At 35.9% G+C, this 23,996-nt stretch overlaps 1 protein-coding gene and 1 pseudogene across 11 annotated transcripts in view; one reads left to right on the forward strand and one right to left on the reverse strand.

Annotated features, from left to right (window-relative positions):
* The window catches only part of LOC115066680 (homogentisate 1,2-dioxygenase), a 312,248-nt gene that overhangs the window by 54,832 nt on the left and 233,420 nt on the right, over positions 1-23,996 (reverse strand). The gene's annotated exons all lie outside the window — the stretch shown is intronic.
* On the forward strand, positions 9,887-10,772 carry LOC125775490 (uncharacterized; annotated as a pseudogene).

Consider the following 23,996-nt stretch of genomic DNA (forward strand, 5'->3'; position numbering starts at 1 on the left):
TTTTCCACGTTAGTTATTTGGTATTGTAGGGATTTGTTCACTAGAATTATTAATATTATTATCGGGTAGTAAATTTCGTATGTTATCTTTGTGTATTAGTTTATTTTTCGTTGTAAGCACCGTATTTTCTTTATTTTCTTTTACTATGTGTTTAATATATCTTTTGTTATATTTTTGTCTTCTACTACTTTTCTCATAAATTATTTGTCCTGGTTTAAAATCTTTTTGGCTTCTTTTTTAATTATGGTATTCTAACATACGTTCTTGGTTTTTTTCTATATTATTTTTCACTTTTTCGTTAATTTCCTTTTGATTAAAAAATAAGTCTACTGGTTTTTCCTTTATCACCGAATGAATAGTCCTGTTATATTCCTTGACTGCTGAGAATATTTCTTCTTCCGTAGTTGTAGTTCTGTCGTTAGCTAAAGTCCTCGCGATTTCTAATATCGTTGAATGTAACCTTTCTACTTGTGCGTTGGAAGTTGAATGATTATTTGCTGTCTTTTCGTGTTTAATTTGTAATTTATTTAATAATGCGGTTGTGCCTATGCCGACGAATATGCTTTCATTATCGGTCATGAGTTCGGTACAGTTCGGAAAAATTTGTGATAACACTTCTTCTATTATTTCATAAAAATGTAGTTTACTTCCTAATTTACGAAAATATGCGTAGTATTTAGTAAATCTATCTATAGAAGAGAGATAACTTTTGCCATTTATATAAAATATGTCCATTTGTACTGATGTGCCTGGAGTATTTGGTACTGGGCTTTTTCCTAATAATTGTTTAGTTGGTTTCCTTTCATATTTATTCTCCGTGCAGTTGACACAATTTTTCACTATCTTTTCTGTGCCTCGTTTTAGTGTTGGCCAATAACAAGTTTCTAATATTTCTTTATAGTTGTTTAGAGCGTTTCTGTGTGCTCTCTTGTGTGTAAAGTCTAATATGTTTTCTCTATCTATTTGTTCAGTGATGTCATGCAGTTTAGTTTGTGTGAATACTTTGAAATATGTAGAAAATATATTTGTTATCTTCTCTTTCAACTTATGTCATGTTTCCAAGTCTGTGTGAAAAGCTGTTACAATTTTTGGTTTCATTACTTGCTTCAGCGTTTCTATTAAGTATTCTTCGGTATTAAATTTTACTTGAAACCGTTCGTGTCGTGGGAATATAGTTGATGCAGTTTTTTCATTCGTTTCTGACGGTATTAATTCAACTTGAGTACGGAAGAAATTTAAGGGTTTTCCAATCATTTTAATGCATCTGAGTGCTGAAGACTCTGCGGAGTGGATTGATGTGTCTGACAGTGTATTTACTTGTCTAGATAGTGCGTCTGCGACCACGTTCTCGTGTCCAGGTTTGTATTTTAATTTAGCAACATATTCCTCTATTACGTTTTTCCATCTTTTGAGTTTAGTGTTTGGATTTTTTTCTGATATCGAAAATATAAGTGACTGGTGATCTGTGTAAATTGTCAGGTCGGCTATTCCGTACAGGTAATTTCTTAGTTTCTGTAGTGCCCAAATTATGGCTAACATTTCCTTTTCATTTGTGGAATAGTTTTGTTCAGTGGTTGTCAATGTTCTTGATATAAACGAAATTGGGTTTCTACCCTGACTCAGTACTGCTCCTATTGCGTGGTTACTGGCGTCTGTGGTTAGATCGAATCCCTTTTCAAAGTCTGGCTGATATAGCTCTACCTTTTCTTTAATTTTTATTTTATTTCTTCAAGGGCCTTGAGTGCCTGTTCATCTAATTTAATTTTCACATTTTTGCTTTTATTCTTTGATATGCTCCCATTTTCTCCCTTTAGATAAATTGTTAATGGCTTGCATATATGTGCGAAGTTCTTCACAAATTTCCTATAGTAGGAAGCTAATCCTAAAAATGAGCGTAATTCTTTTAGTGTCTCCGGTGTTTTATACCTATCTATAGCATATATTTTCCCTGGGTCTACTGTAATCCTTCCGTTATTTATTATGTGTCCCAGGAATTCGGTTTTAGTTTGAAAAAATTTGACTTTTCCTCGGAGATCTTCATATTAGCGGTATGGAGCGTCTGTACAATTTTTGTGATATCCTTAATGTGCTGCTCCGGGTCAGCAGAGTAAATTAAAACATCGTCAATATATACATATGCACATTTTCCAATAAATGGTCTCAGAATATCGTCCACACATCTCTGGAATGTAGCTGGAGCGTTCTTTAGGCCGAATGGTAGGCGAAGGAACTCATATTTTGCCCCATTGACTGAAAATGCAGTCTTCTCCCTGTCTCCTGGTTTAATCAATATTTGGTGAAATCCAGACTCTAGATCTAATGTTGTAACATATCTTGCCTTACTTAAATTCTGCAATGTCATTGTTATATCCGGTATGGGATATCTATCTGGTATTGTCTGCTTGTTTAATTTTTGAAAGTCTATAACCATTCTTTTCTTTGGTTTTCCTTCCTCATCTATACCCTTTTTTGACACTGTCCATATTGGTGAATTATATGGGCTTTTACTTTCCCTAATTATTTCATTCTTTAAAAGTTTTTGTATTTCCTTTTCGACAAACTCCTGATCTGCATATGGATATGGGTATTGTCGCACCCAAACAGGTTCTTTGGATTCAGTCCTAATCTCTGCTTGTATTGTGGTGGTGAAAGGTAACAGTTCATTATTGTAATTATTCTGCATTAGTTCCTTGATTTCTTTCTCATATTTTTTATCTCCTATAGAGTAATTTATTTGTTCCCTACTTTCTTCAGTAGTTTTTTCAAATGTTACTGAGTATTCAAATAAATCTATTTTTGCTTTCATTTTTCTTAACGCGTCCTCTCCTAGTATTATATCAAACTCTTTTAGTTCTTCTGCTTCAAAAAAATCTAAGTCAAATCCTACTAGATTGATTTCTCTCTTGTGAGTAACTGTTGAACTCCCGTGTAGTGTGTTAAACTTAATAGGTTTATTTAATTTTACTCTTTCTGCAAATGGGTAATTTTTACTCACATAGCTACTAGTTGCACCTGAATCTATCAGTATATGCACCAATCTTCCATTAGGTGCAGTGCGTCTTAACGTCGAAAGACCGTGGTATCTTATAATAAAATGTTTTTGTTGGTTAGTATTTTTATAACTTGCTGCTTCATTGTAGAGTGATATGTTATCTTCATTAGTTTGTGCATCATTCATTTGGTTGATCCGCTGCGCTTTGCGTTGATTTATATTTGATGATTCGTCTCTGCTTCTCTTGAATTATTCTCCTACTCGTTTCATTACTGTTTTGAAGGGATTCGGTGTCTGCCTTGGTTCCTGTTGTATATGTTGCGGTGCAGGATTATGCGGTTGTCTTCTGAATCTTGTAGATGAAGGGTCTATCTCCATAGGTTCTACTGATTGCATTGCTTGTTGAGGTTGCATGTAGTTTGGCTGGAATCTTTGTTGGTTTTGTGGGTTTTGCCACTGCTGTTGATTACGTTGTTGCACCCTGGGTATGTGTTCTAGTTGATGGTAGTGTAAATCGTGTTGCATAGTTCTGGCTATGCCGTAGGCTTCCATCAGGCTTGTACAGCTTCTGGAGTATAGCGCATTTTTTGTGGCTGAGCTCCTTAGTCCTGCGATAAAGGTTCTTACTGCTTTCATCTGGACTTCCTTGGATAGAGCACTGATCACATATTCGTGTAAAGGTTTCTCTGCTTGCCTGATCCTCATCATATCTTCCTCGAGGACATAGAATCATCCAAACGATCTATGATCTCCTCAAAATTTAGTTTGGTATTATTGTTGATGAGGATTTGTGCAGCTCGTCCCGTAACCTTTCCTCTAAGCAAGATTAGGGCTTCTGTATAGATATTCTGGCCGCGGAATATCTTCACATTGTTCATTAATGTCACTGCTAGCTTTCTCCAGTTCCTGTATTCGTGATAATCTCCGCTAAAGTTCGGTAGGGCTGACTTAAAGAGCCCTAAGTCGACTTCCCTGGGATTTGTGTACGTACGGACTTCGTCCTGTGCTTCTTCCACTGGTGCAGCGGTTATTTAAGCTTCGGCTAATCTTCTCTGCAAGTCCATAACCATGGCTTGAAGTGCCTGGATTTCCGCTTGTGCCTGTGCCATTTTTAGAAAATTTTTTATGTTGGACCACTTTCGATACACTTGAATTTTATTTTGAATTCGTTGTTATTGAAGTCGCGAAGGATTTTATTCACTGAATCCTTCTGTTGACCGGTCCCTGCTCGGGCGCCAACTAAGAATAGTTTTTAATTATTCTTTAAAAATATATTTTTAGCTCCGTAGAGCGATCTTTATTTAATCACTTAAACAGTGTGAATGTTATGAACAGAAAAGATGTTGTATACAAGCGGGTGCTTGTATTTATACAAAAAACTTAGCTTCAAAGTAATATATTTATCAGTTGTAGTTTTGTGGTTTCTATTCTATTGTGGAAAAGTACTGAAGTGGAAAAGTACTGATGTGGATGACAATTAGTTTAGTTGTTTGGATAGTGTTATCTTATAGTAAGTGATGTCAGCTTATTGCTAGGCAGATGTATATGTGTGGTAGCTATTATCAGTTGGGTTTAGTGTAAGTCATGTATTAACTTGTTCGGGAGTTACGGGCGCAATCAGGTCATGTCTGACTGATGCGCTCAATGCGATTCTGCATCAACTACCATCTAGACGAAAACGGAGAAGAGGTTAAATAGCAGAGGAGGATACCACCTCAGTCTATACCGATGGGTCCAAAATGGACTGTGGAGTGGTCACGGGGGTATTCTCCGCTGATCTATGCATATCTCTCTCTATACGTCTACCGAACTCGGCTAGCATAGAAAAAGCCTGTGAAGTTCTATTAGAAAACCACGGGAATATACATAAAGCAACTATATTTACGGATAGCCAGGCGGCCCTCCTGGCATTGTCTTCACCCATGACAAATTCCAGTATAGTTCACAACTGCAAGAGAGCACTAAGCTCAATAAAAGACAAGCTCCAACTAAACTTGATCTGGGTTCCCGGCCACAAGAACTTTTTCGGTAACGAAAAAGCAGACGAGTTGGCAAAGGAAGGAGCTTTCCTCAATGAATCCGAGCCAGAGATAATACCAAGCCCGCTAGGATCGATCAAAGGAGAGATCAATAGACAATTTCAACAAATTGCAAACAACAGGTGGAAAAACATTACAAAATGCGTCATAACTAAACAATTATGGCCAACATATGACAGGAAAAGAACCAACGACTTACTAAATAGGTCAAGAAAAAGTATTTACAGAATAACAGCTACCACAACAGGGCACTGGCCATTTGGGGGACATGCGTCCAAAATGGGTATGCCCTACAACGACATCTGCCGTGGCTGCGGAGTAGTAGGGAACAAGGAAACGATCTTCCACTTTCTCTGAGAATGCCCAGCTCTAGCACAGATCCGACACAAAACACTCGGAATCCACCAAGCACCAAACCTTGAATGGATTTCCACCAAAAGCATATCGGACATAAGTAGTTTTATCGAAACCTCAAAATGGTTTGAGAGAGAAGGTCAAACGTAATAGCAGATACAGGAGGTTCTACGAATAGTGTATCAAACTGGCACATCAGTGCTAATTGAGCCCGATAGGGCTGCACTCCTACCTACCTTCCCACCTACACAAAATAAATTTAAAAAAAAAAACTTTTTTTTAATCGAGTTATGGGGGTATTCTAGTCTAAAGGCTCGAATTTCGAGCTTTTTTCAACATTTAATAAAAAAGAATCACTAGATATTTTTACTATCCGTATTTTATCATTTGTTTATTAAACTTAGAAGAGTACACAAAATAAATTTCAAAAAAAAAAATTCATCGAGTTATGCGTACTTGAAGAAAAGAGGTGAAAAAAGAGGCCGTGTCCTCATCACCATGATTTCTACCCTTGTTGTCATTTGAAAAATAACATAATGACAGATTCTTAATGAGTACGAATGTCGCTATGTCATGAAGCAGCAAAACTGAAAAAAAAATTTTCATAAAATGGCGGCTACTCAAAAAAAGGTGGATTTTTTCCCAAATTTTTAAATTTTGTCTATTTTTTTTTTTAATATTATAAATTTAAAATTTTTATTTTTTGTTGCTTCTAGTGATAGAGATATATTTAAAGAATATTCATGCCAAATTTCAAATAAATCGACTGAGTATTTTGTGGCTACCGCATCAAAAAAAAAGTTTTAAGAAAAACGCGTTTAAAGTTTTAAGTTATATGATATTCGCTCAACCGGTCTAGTTGCCACGTCACTAAAATGGCTAACTTTGAAAATAATTTGAGTTTTGAAAAATCCTTTTAGGGAGATATTTTTGAATATCAAAACTATCGAATTATGAAAAAACAAATTTTTTCGATTTTTTCAAATTTCTAGACTAGAATACCCCCTTAAATAATAGTTTTACATTATATAAAGATGAGGATAGCATGTTATAATGATTAAATAAAATGATATGATGTGTAGAAAGCAATGATAAAGTACAAGTATTCAATTCATATATTTAGTTTTAGTTAGCTTTTTTTCTTTAAATTTGTTCCTTATATTTTCTTACATTCTGGTTTTTAAATTTGTGATGTTCTTTGTCATCTTCAGTTGTAATAAGACTAAATTTTTTGTATGAATTACTCATCTTGTCTAGTATCTTCATCGATACTTCTGCATTTACAAAGTTTGTATCAATATCTTTTACATGAAGGTTTTTATTTAAATTATAGATTCTTTGATCTTTAATCATTTGACGATCCTGGTTTGGTTGTTGCCAATTGTGGACGCTTCTGGTCGATCGCCTGCTTCAAGCGGTCTAGTTGTTCGCAGTAGATGGTAGAATTAAGCGTCTGGTCATATGGGAGTAGCTCATAGAGGATGATTTCCTTCCAATCCCACCAAACACACAGAAAAACCTTCCTGGCCGTCAATTCCACCTTGGTCACTATTTGGGACGATTCACCGGCCTTCCACTACAACCGTTTTCGCTTGATATTGTCGTATGTGATCCAGTTTTCGTCGTCAGCCAGCATCCACTTGGGCGCGTTCGTTCCGTTTCAATAGCATATCGCAGGCGTTGATTTGGTCCATAAGGTTTTTTGCGTCAAATCATGCGGCACCCAAACATCAAGCTTCATTGTGTATCCAGCCTTCTGCAGATGGTTGAAAATGGTTTGGTGACTAACTCCCATCTTCTGAGCGATGTCACGAGATGCCACTTGCCGGTCTAACTCGATGTTTTCCATGATTTGATCGGTATTCGTCACAGGTCTTCCACCGGCTGGCTTTTCCATGGTGTCATTTTCACCCGCTCTGAATCGTCGAAACCATTCCTCCGCAGTTCGAAGTGATAGAGTACAATCGATTAGACACCATTAATCTCCACGGTTTCTCTAGTGGATTTGCCTTTAACGAAGAAAAACTTTAAAATAGCGCGAATTTCGACGTTAGTGAACTCCATGTTTACATGTCTAAAACTGTTGAACGCAATATCCCAACTAATCATGCATAGCGTCGTTTAGTAGGTTATGTCAAGACCATTCAAAAATGTATAGTATTGTCAGATACAAACTCTGTAGCGCTTTATACATACTTAGCCGCGAAATTCAAAAGACAACAAGGTCGGAAGGTAGATATTTGACAACCTAATATGTGGAATTTCATTAGTAATAAACTGAACTATAACATGATTGTATGTGAAAGGTGTTTGCTCACTTTCTTAATACCCAGCTTTTTATCACCTGATGTGTTAATTATTCTAAGTTTTTCATTTCAACTTTTTTTGCAATCTTTCAATGTCCCCAATACCAGTATTACCTGTAGTTACTTCTACTGTCACAATTAATGAATTACACCACTGATTGATATTTATATTATTTAAGCACTGATCTTGGTAAAATTTTAAGGTTTTTAGAGGGCCCATACATTTAAAGATTTTTAACAATTCTTGCTTGGTTTCTAACCAATTCAAAAGCTTAACTTTTTTTATCATAGCAGTTTTAAGGGATGGTAAGGTTTTCATGGTAAAAAAATATTTTTTTGAGAATTTATTTCTTAAATATGGATTGAGTAATTTCGGGACCTTTTGTACATTATTGAGCACACTTTCGATAATTTAGCGTAAGTTTTTGCGTCACTTTTTTAGTTAAACATTTTCTCAAAACTATTTTCTCGAAGTCCTGTCATTCAAAAACTACCAAACCGATTTATTTTAAACTTTATACAAATTTTGACATGTAAAATATTTACCTCCCCTCTCGTTTTTTAATTTTTTTTTTACACAAAATTGCAGAATTTTTTAATGCAAAATAGCAGTTGTACCTTTAAATAGCCGCCAAAAATTTTTAAATGAAAAAAAAAATTATCAGAGAACGACAGTGGGAGGATTTGATTATAATTTGACTAATTTTTCTTGGTTTTTTATTATCGGATAATTTCCAGCTGAGTTATAGTGAACACCGCAAAGTGTTTTTTTCTCAAGATGTTCTGGGAGAAGCTCTGTTACCGGCTTATACTTCAATATTTTTGCATAAAAAATTACCCTAGGTTGTCAAAAGTATGCTCTATAATGTGCAAAAAATTATTTTTTATCTTAATTATTAATTATTTTTTGATATATTCTAAAGTTAGATCTTTATATGTTATAATTTTATTTGAAAAAAACTTTTGATATTGTGATGGAATCTTAATCTCCATTAATTTAATTTGATTTTTGAATACATTTAAAGGTCCGTTCTGTTATCTTAATGAAGCCTTCAGAATCTTCATCGGCGGAAAGAAGAGTTTCTTTATTAGACTCCAATTCTTCACTAAAGAAGCACTATCCGATTTTAATACGAGAAAGAACGTCTGCCACATGATTTTCTATACCTGGTATGTATTTTACGTCAAAGTTGAATTCATTTAGCCGAATTTTCCATCTTTGTCGTCAATGTAAATATCTTTTAATAACTTGGGTATGCCAGAATCGGATTGTTTGTAATTAAAATTATAGTGTATAAAGCTTCCACGAATTTCTCATCTGAGTTATTTGTTGCCTTTTTAAAATAAATAGTCAAGGATTTTGTTATTTCTGAAAAATTTCGGATAAATTTACGATAAGCCTCCTCCAAGAAATTGTTTTATTTTCTTTTTCTTTTTCGGAACGGGATAATTTAAAATAGATTTGATTGTATTATGATTGGGTTTAATGTCTTCTGACGTTATGATATGACCAAGAAATTCTGTTTCTCTTTTGAAAAACTCGCTTTTTTCCATCGGAATTTTTAGATTTGCTTCGCTTAATCTACGAAAAACTCTGTGTTGAGATTTTATATGTGTCTGTACAAGTTGGGTTCCAAAATAAACAGGACTTAAAACAAGCGGCAAACTCAATTTACTTTATTCAAAATAGTCTCCTTCTGCTTCAATACAGCTTTTTGCACGGTCCAAAAGCATGTCGAACGAGTGTTTTATCTCGTTGGTCGGTATGGCCGCCAGTATGCCGGTGCAAACCTTTGAATGGCCTCTACGTATGCATAACGCTTTCCTTTCATGAGCAAATGAATTTTTCTGCAAAGGAAGAAGTCGCATGGAGCCATATTAAGTGAATACGGAGCGTGGTTATTGGTTGAAATGTGGTTTTTGGTCAAATAATCGGTCACAAGCGTCGATCGATGAGACGGATTCTGGGCAATTTTTGGTGCACACGCCTTTCGTAAGCTCAAATGTTCGGTCACTGGACAATCGATAAAGACAGCAGATTCTAACGCACCAGTCAACATATAAATGGGGGCCAGAGGACCAATTGTGAAAAACAAGTCAGGCCAGTAGTGAAAAACAATTTCACCACTATTCCCACTATGTTAAGCTTGTTTATTAATTGTGGCAACTGCAGCTGACTTTGTTTACATTTCAGAATGGAATCTGATGGAAGCAAAATTGTAAGTAAAATTAAAATATGTAATAAAAGTGTAAATGTAAATAAAATAATGCCAAATATATGTTTTAGACCAAACCAAAACGTGTACGAAAAGCACCGTACAGGAAATGGAGCAATGAAGAGCAACAGAAATTATTTACATACAATGCGAGACAACCGCCCGATTGAAAAGCCAACAGCACAGGTGTATTATATAAAATTTTTAGAGACACAAAATCTGCCGTTGGATTTGTCTTCAGTGAGGCTAAAGGCAAGGCACTTGCGCCAATGCTATACAAAGGCACGAGCTGGGCAGAATTCGACGGGAGCAGGTGCCATGCAAGACGGCGAATCAACAGAAAGTAATTTGAAAATAAATTGTTTGGTATAAAATTATAATAAATTATATTTTTAGGTATAATTTTGAGAACTTGTCCTTTTTTCTACGATTTGGAAGATATATTTGGCTATAAAGAGTTTCAATCCAATGCATTTGTTTTGGATACAGAAGCCTTAGAAAACAACTCGACGTCCACCACAAACGATTTCGACGACGGAAGCAGTTAAACGACGACTGCTAATGTAGTTACCAGTATTTATTCGTGGACAGGTCTTGCCGATGTGCTTACTATGCATTCCGGTTTAATTAAGGTGAAGCAACAAAAGTTAGAGATAGAATCAAAAATTAAAGACAGGGAGCTATCTTTAAATGAAAAATAATTTGATTTACAATACGAAAAAATTTTATTTGAAAAATAAAAACGCAATTCAGAAGAGAGAATAAGAATACTAGAAATTGAAATTGAAATGAAAGCAAATTGGCTTTAAGAGAGCTTGAAATGAAGGAACGAATAGCAATGGAGGCGTTAAAAATTAAAAAATAAAACTATACATACATACTACATAAAATTAAATAATTATATATTTATTGTTTACAAAATGTGATAGAGCTTTTCTTAGGCCGTCCTGTTCATAAATTTCTTGACTTTCTAAACTAGAATTTTCGTTTAAGTTAAATTGTAGCAACATGTTGTGGAGGATACAACATGCCAAAATCCATCTACAACAATTTTTGTAATTAGTTTTGTTCGTTAATCGGAACCGTAGTTCTATTAAACTGCAAAAGTTTTCTTTTAATTTCCCAAAACAATTTTCAATACGTACTCTATATTTAGAGAAATATTTATTGAATGTATCTCTCATTTCTTTTGACTGCTCAGTACTGTTTTGTCGAAAAGGTGTAATAAGATGTTGGCTTAGCGGATATGCCGAATCACCAGCAATCCATTCCCGATGACAAAAATAATTTTGTGGGTTTTTACCTATTGCAGATTCGGCAAAAATTTTATCATCATGCACGCTTTCTCCGTATCCTATTGTCGCTTGTCTAATTCTTAGTGAATAGTCACATACTACTTGCATTTTTATGGCATATTGTTTCTTGCGAGAGAAGTTTAGTTCGTGATCTTTTGAAGAAGACTCTGCTAATCTGATTTCAGTACCGTCAACATAGCTAATACATCCTGGAAGCTCTTTCATTGTTTTTGTGACAATCTTTCGCCTTTCTTCTCCAGATGGCCAACATAAAAATGTAGATTTTAATTTAATCAATGCGGTGATAATCCGCTCTGTCACTTTGGTAACCGTTCCGCCATAGCCTATTCCGAACAATGTTGCAAACTTTCTAATAGAGGCACTCTCTCCACTTGATCCCAGACGAAAAAGTGTTATCTTTAGTTGAAGATCGATTGGTAATTGTGGAACACAATTTTTGTTTTGGAAAACAGCGTCCTGCTGGATTAAGGATAATATATAGTTGAACTCAAAGATTTCTATGCGCAACATTTATCGCATGCGGTCACTATCAAATCTGGGAAGAACATTATTGACCCATTGCAAAGATTTTGGTATACCCAAATGGGTACTTCTACGATTAGCTATAGTAAGCGCTACATCAATGGCAAAATTTATTAGGATATCGTCATCCTCTTCGTCGCTGCCATTAACAAAATTGTAAAAAATAACTTCGGTAGGTAATTTTATGTAATAATATATACATACTAGAACCATTAGCGGTTATGTCCAGTATATATTTGTAGCTGAGTGCGTTCAATATATTTTGCTTTCCATTTAAATGAGACATTTTTATTCAAGAATTAAAAATTAATTTGCTATAAACTAACTTTGTGCGCTCACAAATATAAACGAAAATCATAATAACACAGTACAACAGCTAATGTGGGGGGTGAGAAATTCCAAGTCAGGGTGAAAGTACTAGGTCAGTATAGTAAAACCCTCAAAGGGTTTGGCGTTCGTATGTGTCAGTTTTTTTTATGACCTTTTAAATTTTTTCCTTATCTTGATGTTTTTTCGCGAACCGCTTGTCCGATTTTGATGAAACAAATTTAGAAAAATTAAGAATTACAATTTCTATTTGTTTCTCACCCCCCAGATTAGCTGTTGTACTGTGTTTCGTTTATATTTAATTCTTGAAGACAATTATTAGCATTTTTACAATTTGATTTATTATTGAGAATATCATAACGAATCCCGTTCATATGTATCAAATTTTTAGGTCGACTTTAGCTTTAAGTGGCTTGAGTTGTTATGACCAAGTAAATCGTCCTCACTATTAAAAAAGTTTTAAACGAAAAAGAGAAAAATTGTTTAATCTGAACTGCGTTCAGTCTTTCGTTTTTTATTTAATTTCAATCCAATTGTGGGGAGTCTTCCGAGACTGTCAAGTAAAAAAATTTTCATGCATCTTGTTCCATTGGTTCAAGATAACCGAAACGTTTTATTCGAGAATGGTTTGAGCCATGAATCTTTGTTTGTTTTGAATTATTTAAGTTTTTATTGGTATAACTGTTTGCAAAATTGAAAGGAGTATGCTTAACTTCTGGGAAAGTATTGTTTTGTAAATTGTCGATTGCTATATTCGTTTTATTGATTGAAAAATGGTTTATTTTTAGGATACACATTTCGATTAAAATATGGATATGGATGGATGTGTATTAGTAGCAAAATATTCCACATTACGAAAATTATTATTCATATATTTTGGTAATTTTCAATTTATTCGTTATACAAGTACAAAAATATCTTAGTGGAACTGCATTCATTTTTAATTTAATAACATCTTTTACTCTACAAACATTCTGTATTAATTTCTTCACATAGCGATATAAGTAAACTTAATATTACTTAATTTTATACTCTTGCAACTAATAGCTAGATGTCAGGACTGTCTATCTATCCGTACGTCTGAGCAAGCTGTAACTTGAGTAAAAATTGAGATATCTCGATGAAACTTGGTATGTGGGTTCCATAGTACAAAAACAATTGCGAGTTCGTAGATGGGCGTAATCGGATGACTGCCACACCATTAACCGAAAAAATATAAAGTGCCATAACTACTAAATTAAGATATAAAGCTGTAATTTGGTGAAGAGGACCAGTAGAAAGAGGCACTTGTGTGTCCGCACTCTACAAAGTTTAATGTACATATCTCCATAACCACTTGAGCTAAAATAACCAAATTTTCAGAGTACAAATCTTTTAAAAACTTCTACTTCCACAGTGTGAAAATGGATGAAATCGGAGTATAACTCCGTTCACTCTCCATATAACTGTTAAAAACTACGAAAAGCGCGATAAATCAATAACTAAATATGCCAGAGACATTAAATTTTACCACCGAGATTGTATGAGAGAGTCTTACGGAAGGCAGTGTGAATATTGGACAATGGGCATGACGCATGACCAACCGCCAAAATTTAGTGCGTGGCATTATTCGTACATTCTTACATTGTGAAGATGGACGAAATCGCACAACAACCACACCTACTTTCTATATATCACAATTTTAAAATCCACTTGATTCTTTCAGTTTCAAAAAGCAATTATTATAACGAAATAAAACTTTACACGAATAATGTCTTTAGTATGTGCCACCTTATGACCAAAAATTGCCTAAATCCAATAAAAACTAACCCTTAGGTTCCGAATATTTTATTTATAACTGATATTAAGGTATAATTCTTGTCTTATAATGGTATGTCTGTATGTAAAAAATGGGTTCAATCGGACCAATACTTCCTTCAGCCCTCATATACTTAGCATACAAATTTTGTAACTTCGGGGTGACTTTGTACCGCACATATCGGTCAATATGTTTTATTCCTGACCTGACTTATTCGAGCGAACACTTGGCCAAACCCCTATATAACTAATATCAGGATTTTCGAACATCCATCTGATTTTACTCTTTATGATTGGTTTTACACCTTAAAGAATTTCCCTAGCTTTGATTCCTGCAAGTTGCAAGATTATAAAAAGTTCGGTTGCACCCCTCTTTCTTACTTTTTAAAACTCGTTAAACTTATTTCCACTTTTTTTGGAGTTGCCAAATGTTTTTAGCAAGGGTTTTAACCTTTGTATTAATAAAGTCAAGCTTCTTTTTTCTTTACGATATTGTGTTTTTACGAAATTGTTTCTCTTTCGCTTTTTCACTTCCACGTTCTGGAGTTATTTTTATACTTGTATACGTTTCTTTACTTTTTGATATTAAACTTTTCCTATCTATACGATACTATTTTTTGTACGATATTAATATTTTCTTTTTTGTAAAATAAGAATTTTTTATTTCAAATTTTTCTTTCACTAACACGTTAGCTTCTTTGTAGAATAAGGTCGGACAGAGCAACGATTGATATTTTAGTGTGCTCTGCGCAATTCACAAACAGGGGGACTCCACAATCTGCGCCAACAATCGTGGGATAAGTCTCCTTAACATCGCGTATGAGGTTCTATCGAGCGTATTATGTGAAAGATTAAAGCACACCGTAAAAAAACTGATTGGACCGTGTGATGATGACAGTGTGATGATAGAGCCGGAAAATCAAGAACTGACCAGGTATTCACCATGCGCCAAATCTTGGAAAAGACCCGTGAAAAGAGAATCGACAGCAGTAAGGGGCACCTGTGGACAAACAATTTTCAGAAAGTGAACGTAGCCAACATAATTCGTCTAGCGCAAATATTATAAGAACTCCTACTAACGCACATAGGAGCATTTACCCTCAAAAACCGGACAAAATTATTTTAAGTGATTTTATGAAGGATAATGCATGATTGAATATAATAATGCAATATATTAAAATAAAACAAATGAGGAAGGGCTAATTTCGGGTGCAACCGAACATTTTATATTGAATATACATATGTATATTAAAATAAAATGATAAAGTAAAATTATAATAAAAAAAATAAGAATTCCCCCGTGTGTTGTTACAAAGCCTCTTCTGATTCATCAGAATGTTCGGGCAATCCTTTTTCAGTGTCGACGTGGACCTCTGGTTTCTGTGACTCGAAGAGCTTTATAGTTTCACTCAAGAAGGGTTGGCTTTTGCTTCGTTGACGGTTTCGCTGGCAACTTAAAAATGGATCAGATGTGAGAAGAAGCCTGGGGTCAAATCGTTACATCAGTGAACGTATCACTCGTCACGTAAAAGTCAGTATTTCGTATTATGACATACGTGATCGTAACGCTTCTATCGTAATCTGGCATGATGACACACGTGAACGAGTATATAAACGTATCCGTTCGTTCGAATCGTCGTTCGAACGCAAACTACTAATCGTAATATACAAATTTATGGAAATGTGAGCAAAATTTTTTTTTAATTTTAAGGTTTTTATAATTTTTAGGAATAAAGAACATAAACAAGAAACCAATGAATGGAATATCCCATTAAAAATTAAAAAAAAAATATTTATGTGATCAGATTTTTGTATTTTAGTTGCTAATAAATATAAAATTATTTACAAGGATAAGGATACATACATTTTTTAATTCAAATTATTTATTTGGTCGATTGCGGTGAAGCGGTTCGGTACCCCGTTGTCCATTTCTTGTGTGTGATAAGAATCGCAATTTTTGAGGGTTGTAACTAATTGTAAATTTTATGCAGATGTTATGTAATCCCTCACAAATGTTAGCGAATCTTCCACTTTTGTGAGCCAATACCTTCCTCTCTTGTTATATCTTCTAATACTCCACCGTCTTTTTAAATTTTCAATGCTTTGTTCAACGATACATCTACAAAGAAATTTTTATTAATGAGGATTCATAACTTCTTTTTTTTTATACCCACGCTATTGCTACGATCTCCTAGCTACCTCCGCACTATTTTTGTATGCCCATTACTTTCACTAGAGCTCAAATAAAAGAACAAACTTGAATTCATTTTGATATTTAATTAGCTTTTGTTAGTTTATTGAAAATTTCGCAACAGTTTTGACAGTTCCACATCTATTGTGACCTAAAAATACGATCCAAAGCAATGTGGAATTTAAAAACTATTGTGAATTGAAAATATATTACGATCCGTTTGCTATCATATGTCATAATGCCAATCACCGCATACGATTGACGTATCACGTAATTTTCTTTCGTATGTTTGCCGATCCGTGCACGGATGTAACGATTCGACCCCTGTTTAAAACATCTTGGTTGCACTGAACCCGTGAAAATTTTCTTGCAAAGTCTTGTCGATGTAGACGATAATGCTTGTTTCCAGCCTCCGCTGCCTTTTCTCATAGCTGACCGATAGGTAAGATAGCGTATTTTATGATTGTTGAGCCATGTGCAAGTATTTTATGAAGAGTGGGCATCATTGGATGCCAGGAGTAGTTCTCCACCTACATTTTTGCAGTATCTTTGCAAAATATTTGAAATTTCATTCATCACTTTTATGGCCAGATGACATTGCTTCTAGAATGACCTTAAGTTTAATTATGAAATTTTTTTATTCCTGTCATTTCAGCAGCTAAATCTGGATCGCTAAAGAATCTTCGAGATGTGTTACCCGAATTAGAATTTCTGAAACCAGCCCTATTAATAGTCCAGCCCTTTCCCTGTATGTTTTTTGGATTCTCTCCTTATTTTCTTTCACAAGTTTTTTCTCTTCTGTGGTTCGGACTTGCCATTTCTTGTACTAAAATGGAAGCGTTAAACCATTCTTCGTATTTTTTGACAAATCTTTCTTCAGTATAACTGGACAATACCCATTTCTTTTTTAAATCCCATATGAAATACTTTAAATCATTACTTAAAGTTAGAAATTCGCCTTCTGGACACTTCTTTCTTTTTTGAGCTTTTTTCCATATATGACGTTTTATCTTCACATTTTCTCGCAGCGCTTTCTCTACAAAGCATATATGTGACCTGGTCTACGGAAAGGGGGCTTAGGTGTCAAAAAATCTATTTTCACTGACAAACTGACGAAACGAGTTATTTATTTTTAACAGCTGTTTCCCAGAAAACTAGTTTTCGCACGTTAGCTCCCTTTTCGTAGACCAGGTCACATATAATGTTTTTCGAGACATCTCTATAACTTTTGATTTTGAACCTGAAAAAACGAAATAATAGAACAAATTCCTAACGTAGTTCTTACACATTTTCAATTCCAGTAATTTTGGGTACCACTAGAAAAATGTATACCCTCTTCTTAAGCATCTAGATTAGTTTAGCAGGGCTTCAGTTTTCAACTAAAAAAAAAAATTAATAAAGCAGTACTCATTTTTTTACAACTGATCAACTTTTTTCAACGCGTTTTTTTACAGGGGGGAAAGAGGGGGAAAATGTTTAAGCTGATATGTTAAGTAGAAACCCTGTAGTTTACTAAGAAAAAAAAATCATAGCTCGACCTCGCCCAAAACTATAACAAAAACACTAATTTCTAAAAAATGAAAAAAAAAAATTTAGTTTTTTTAATGATTCCTTGTTTTCGCGAAAAAAACACAATAATACATTAACTAAATTAATTTGTATTCTACTAATATTAAATACATACCATGTTGTCCTGAATTTATAAAAAACATTTCCAAGAATTCCGTTCACCCATTAAAAAAAAACCCCTTGAAATCTCGAGAACAATGGAGAGTTCCGCGAATAAGCATGTGCGTTCTGAACGAAGTCTGGGTTTCGACTACTTGTGTGGCCATATATCGGCCTGGTCATTCATTTAATCGGTGCATTGTAGACCGGTTATTTAGGCACCAACAAAAACCAATTTTGAGTACCATTGCTGAAGTTTGTAATTTTCAATTTTGTCCGGTTTTTGAGGGTAAATGCTCCTATGTGCAACGGTATGAAAATAAATGAAATGGGATGATAACCCCTTCACTCACTATATAACAGGACTGTTTAAAACTACTAAAAGGGCGATAAATCAATAACTAATACGCCAGAGACGTTGAATTTTACCTACGAGATTGTATGACAGAGGAGTGCAATCACGCCTACTTTCAAAATTTAATTAATATCTAATATATAAAATTTCTATGTCAGAACGTTAGCTACCGTACTCGTCAGAAACAGCTCTACCGATTTTTACCAAATTTTATATGCGTATTCAGTAGGTCTGAGAATCGGATACTATCTATTTTCCAAATTAGAAAATTCCAAAATTAACTTTTTTCCACACAAATTCTTTTTGTTTTGATTTTCAATATTTTGATTTGTAAATTATTTGAATCGTTCAATCGTTTGCTTTTTTATTCCAGCTATTCAAAAGAAAAATTATTGTAAATTATTCAGTGAAAACTTTATGTATGTTTCATACAAAGTGATCAATTGCAGATTGAAATGTGTTACGAAGCCACCAAGAGGTCGCCGTAATATCGGTCGGCGTTCTTTTTGCCATCAACGTATGGCAGCCCAAGGCAAGGCAAGGCAAGGCAAGAAGTACTCCCAGGATGCGATGACATACTTCTACGTGCGGAATTATAGATCGCGGTCAATCAGCAAGCGATCGTCACGATGTCACAGCACGACTTTTCAAACAACAGTTACGATGTTTCATGGACTTTATCTTGGAGTAATATAGGTCATCAAACAAACAGTCGTCACACTCACGACTTGGCTCCCACGTCACTGTTGACAGTCATAACTTTAAAGTTGGAGATAATTTCGTCTATTTAGGAACCAGCAGTAAGACCACCAACAATGTCAGCCTAGAAATCCAACGCAGGATTACTCTTGCCAACAGGTGCTACTTCGGACTGAGTAGGCAATTGAAAAGTAAAGTCCTCTCCACGAACAAAAGCCAAACTCTATAAGTCGCTCATAATTCCCGTCCCGCTATATGGTGCAGTGCCTTGGACGATGACAACAACCGATGAGTCGACGTTGCGAGTTTTCGAGAGAAAAGTTCTGCGAAAGATTTATGGTCCTTTGCGCGTTGGCCAAGGCGAATATCGCATTCGATGGAACGATGAGCTGTACGAGATATACGACGACATTGACATAGTTCAGCGAATTAAAAGACAGAGGCTACGCTGGCTAAGTCATGTTGTCCGGATGGACGAAAACACTCCAGTTCTGAAAGTATTCGACGCAGTACCCGCAGAGGAAGAGGAAGACCTCCACTCCGTTGGAAGGACCAAGTGGAGAAGGACCTGGCTTCGCTTGGAATATTCAATTGGCGCCACGTAGCGAAGAGAAGAAACGACTGGCGCGCTGTATGTATGTGGTGCTGTTAGATGCTAGATGTACGCTGTTGAGTGGCAAAAGAGAAGTTTGCCACACGCACACATTCTTCTTTGGATGGTGGATGGTGGTTACACCACATCAAATTGCTGAAATCATTTCTGAGGAAATTCCTGATGCAGAGAAAGATCCAGTATTGTACAAAGTGATGAAAACCAATATAGTTCATGGACCTTGCGGACACCACAATCCCACTTCATATCAATCAATGTTGAGTATTGCTGTTTAGTGAAATCGATCAAACGTCAAAGCAACATGGCGATTATTGACCTTGAACAAGATATTATCAAATGGGTCGATACATGAACAGCCATGAAGGGTATTTACTTTTGCAATTCATGAACCTTTTCCTACTGTTGTGCATCTCGCAGTTCATTCGGAGAAGGCCAAAGTGTGTATTTAAACCCAAATAATACAGCACAGCCAACGGAAATATCGCTAACAATAAAATTGACATTGACGAGTATTTTCTCGACTCAGAAATGCCTTGATATTATAATGTTTACACAGAAAACAAGGCCAACCAGAATTATACAGTGGAATTTCTAAATTCTTTGAAGAGGCTTGGTATGTCGCCGCATCATTTCCGTCTCAAAGTTGTATCTGTCATTATTATGTTTCGCAATCTTCATGCGCCAAAAGTGTGTAATGGAACCCAACTGGTTGTGACGCAGCTATCGAATACAAAGGAGCAAAATGCTTGATTCTACGAATTCCTTTGAGTTCCAACGAATTGTCATTTCAGTTGAAACCTATACAGTTTCCAGGGAAAATTGCATTTGAAATGACAATCAACGGGACACAAGAATAGTCGCTAGAAGTGTGTGGCATAAATCTGGAAATGCCATGTTTTTCACACGGCCTGCTATACGTGGCGTGTTTATTAGTTCGAAATACATCTTCTCTGTACATTTACGCACTGGAACAGAAACCAAATGTTGTTTATCAAACTGCGTTACATTGAAAAAAATGTAGAAAAATCGCAAATAAATGATGTAAACACAAAATATAGTACATTCAACTTTTTTTCATAATTTCACACAATTTCATGCAATATAGCGCCTGCGGGGTCAGCTAGTATCAGTATAAAATTTTGCACGAATAGTGCGAAGTTATGTTTAAAAATTCCCCAATTCAAACGAAAATTGTTCAAGGTCCATACTTCCCTTAGGTATATCGTTGCGGGGACGTAACATATAGATTTTCGAACTTATGGGTGACTTTATACCGAACATATATGTTTTTCTTATAACAGTCTTGTGGTTAGAGTGAATAAATTCGGTTAAAAACTCGCCATAGACTCCATATAACTAACAAGTCTCATGTACCCGTATGGAATGTTCGGTTATACACGAACCTAGCTTTTTCTGACTTGTTATTGTTATTATTATTTTGAGGTGGGATGATAACAAAAAAAAAAAAAAAAAATTATGAATAACCCGTGCCTAAAAATCCTGTCTATCGATGTAATAGAAGACCCCGGCCGCGCTTTTCAGTGGCTAGGGTAAATCATATTGTTATAAACCATTTAATATAGTAAACTCCCGTTCTTAGAGAAAGTTTGAATGTGAGCTGAAGTGAGAAAGCGAACCATCTCTCCCAAGGTTGTGCGCTGAGTTTAGGAACCGGCACGTAAAAAACGCCCTAAATGAAAAAGAAAACAAGAGTCTCGGATGAAAGATCCCCTGCCCTTAATTGGGAAGGTGCCGCTGCCCAGCTGGTAGATGTCCCCGTAAAAGTAAATGCTGATATTCTCGTCAATAACAGAATGACTGAAACGAGTAGGATTTATTAGGCATTTACTACAGTGGCCATATAAAGAAGCAAAAACTCGGTGTAGGATTCGTGGTGTGAGAGAGACTCCGTCACCGAGTGCTGGCATTCACTCCGATGAGCGTCTAACAACAGTCCGCATTAAAGCAAAGTTTTCCAACCCTAATGGAAGAGAAGAACGATATGATCCAAGATGTCTTCTATGAGCGCTTGAAGCGCACCTATGATAGCTAATCCTCGCCACGATGTCAAAATCGTGCTTGGCGACTTTAACGCCGGGGTGGGAAGGAAGATATCTTTGGAACACCGTTGGTAATTTCAGCCCCAAATGGTACGAGGCTGCTCGACTTCATCGGGGACCGAAATGTGGTCATCTGTATTACTAAATTCAAGCATACGAAAATTTATTAAGCAACTGGCTGTCTCCAGATCGAAAAGACACTAACCAAATCGATCATAATGTGATAAATGGAAGACACGTCTCCAGTGTTTTTTACGTGCGAACGCACTATCTTGTTGGAGCCACGACACGCCTCTGTGTAGTAAAAAGCGCACGTCCATAAACACATGGATGGATCGACGTCGAGAGGCTACAATCACAATAGACTACCGAACGATTTTCTACCCGACTTGCACTCTTGCCCCTTGAGAACACTCATCTTCAAATCGGTATCAGGGAACTGTGGGACGGTATTTCAAGCTCGTAATGTACAGCTGCAATGGAAACTATTGGTTTTCTGAGATGGGAAAGAACAGCCGGTAGAATGAGAATCGCCGTGTCGCAGTAGAGATAAAACAGACTGTCTACCTCGTAAGGTTACAATCGACCACAAAACGTGCGAAATGGGATAGGAATCGAGATTTGAAGAGATTCTGTGAAAAGATGCAGCGACTAACAGAAGGTTTCAAAACCGGAGCATACTCTTGTAGTACCCCAAAAGCTACTTAAATCACTGATGCCCAGAGCATACTACAATTATAGAGAGAACAAGACTCCAACCTGTTGAATGGTAGTGAAAGCATGACAGATGGTGAACCCGATTCCTCAATCGATGACGATGGAGAAGACGCTCCATTGCCTGACCATGAAGAAATACGAATAGCAATTACCCGTCTAAAGAACAACAAAGCCGGGGGCCGATGGATTTGCTGGACGAGCTATTCAAATACGGCGGCGAAAAAGTGAAAAGGAGCATGAATCAGCTTCTTTGTAAAATATGGACGGAAGAAAACATACCCGATAATTGGAATTTATATGCGCCCTGTCCAATTCACAAAAAAGAGACCCCACAATCTGCGCCATCTACTGTTTTATAAGTCCACCTCTTTGTCGATTTCAAAGCTGCTTTTGACAGTATGAAGAGGAGCTGCCTTTATGACTCGATGTCTGAGCTTAGTATCCGCAAAACTAATACGGCTGTGTAAACTAACGTTGAGCAACACTAAAAGCTCTGTCAGGATCGGGTAGACCTCTTCAAGCTGTTCGATACCAAACAAGGTTTCAGAAAAAGCGACTCGCGACTTCTTCAATCCGCTCTTGGTGAAATAACTCGAGCTGGAGAACTTAACAGAGAAGGTGCCATCTTCTATAAGAGTATAAGAGCTGCTGATATCGATATCATTAGCCTTAACAACCGCGCCTTCTGCTTTCTATAGATTGGATAGGGAAGCGAAGCAATGGATCTGGTAGCTAAAAGAAATATCTCCTGTCATCAAACAAACAGTCGTGACACTCGCGACTTGGCTTCCTCGTCACTGTTGACAGTCATAACTTTAAAGTCGTAGATAATTTCGTCTATCTTGGAACCATTATCAACACTAACAATAATGTGAGTCTCGAAATCCAACACAGAATAATTATTGCCAACAGATACACATAGGAAAAAGAAGAAAAGATTGTCGCGCTGTAACCGCGTGAGCGGTTTCTACACCAGTAAAGAAGAAAAGGAAGGCTCGAAAAGTGACAAAACCTTTAATTTTTAATATTGGATTGTCAGACTGAATTCTGACTTTGTTTTTTCTGCCAATATGTGGGATTTCGGAAAATTGCTGTACGACGTACCGACCATTATTTGAGAGCGTTGTTGTGGCTTTGGAGAAGGCTTCACATAACTGATCCTTTATGGTTTTATTTGATATGGGAGGGTGTTTCGCTAACTTTCGAAATTTTCTCAATTGTGAATTGAGGCATTAGTTTGAGGTTTTCTCAACTTGAGTTGTCGCGGTGGTAATTGGTTCTGTAACTAATCTCCTGTGTGGTTCGTTATGCACCGTCTGAGCTTTTTGTGCCTTTGAGCAAATGGTGCCTTTTGGCTATTTTTAAAATTCTGGTTTTCGGGATTTGCTTTTGCCATTAAACCCGTGGTTCTTTTTGTATAAGTGTTTTTGTTTTTTTTGTTGAGATGGGATATGTGTTGTAATGAAGCATTGAGTGGTATCTTTTGGGACAGTACAAGCAAATAAATTTGCATTTGCAATTTGTATATGTATGCGCGTATGACAGGGTGTTTGAGCAAAGTCTTTTTGATCTGACAAATTATTTCGATAGTTAACAATTGAACTTCATTAAAAAAGGAACTATTTTACTATAGTATATAGCTATAGCTATTACCCCTGTTTGAAACTTTTGTGTTTTTTGTCTGAGGCGATACAATTTTTGTGCTTTTGACAGTTTGGGATGGTTGATGTAAACGGCTGTAAACATGTCCCGGAAGGGCGGGCATTCTTCATACCCTCCGTAAAATTTTTCTGAGTCACATACAGGCAGGTGGATGCCTGATGC

Source organism: Bactrocera dorsalis, chromosome 1, assembly GCF_023373825.1.
Source record: "Bactrocera dorsalis isolate Fly_Bdor chromosome 1, ASM2337382v1, whole genome shotgun sequence".
Taxonomy (NCBI): domain Eukaryota; kingdom Metazoa; phylum Arthropoda; class Insecta; order Diptera; family Tephritidae; genus Bactrocera; species Bactrocera dorsalis.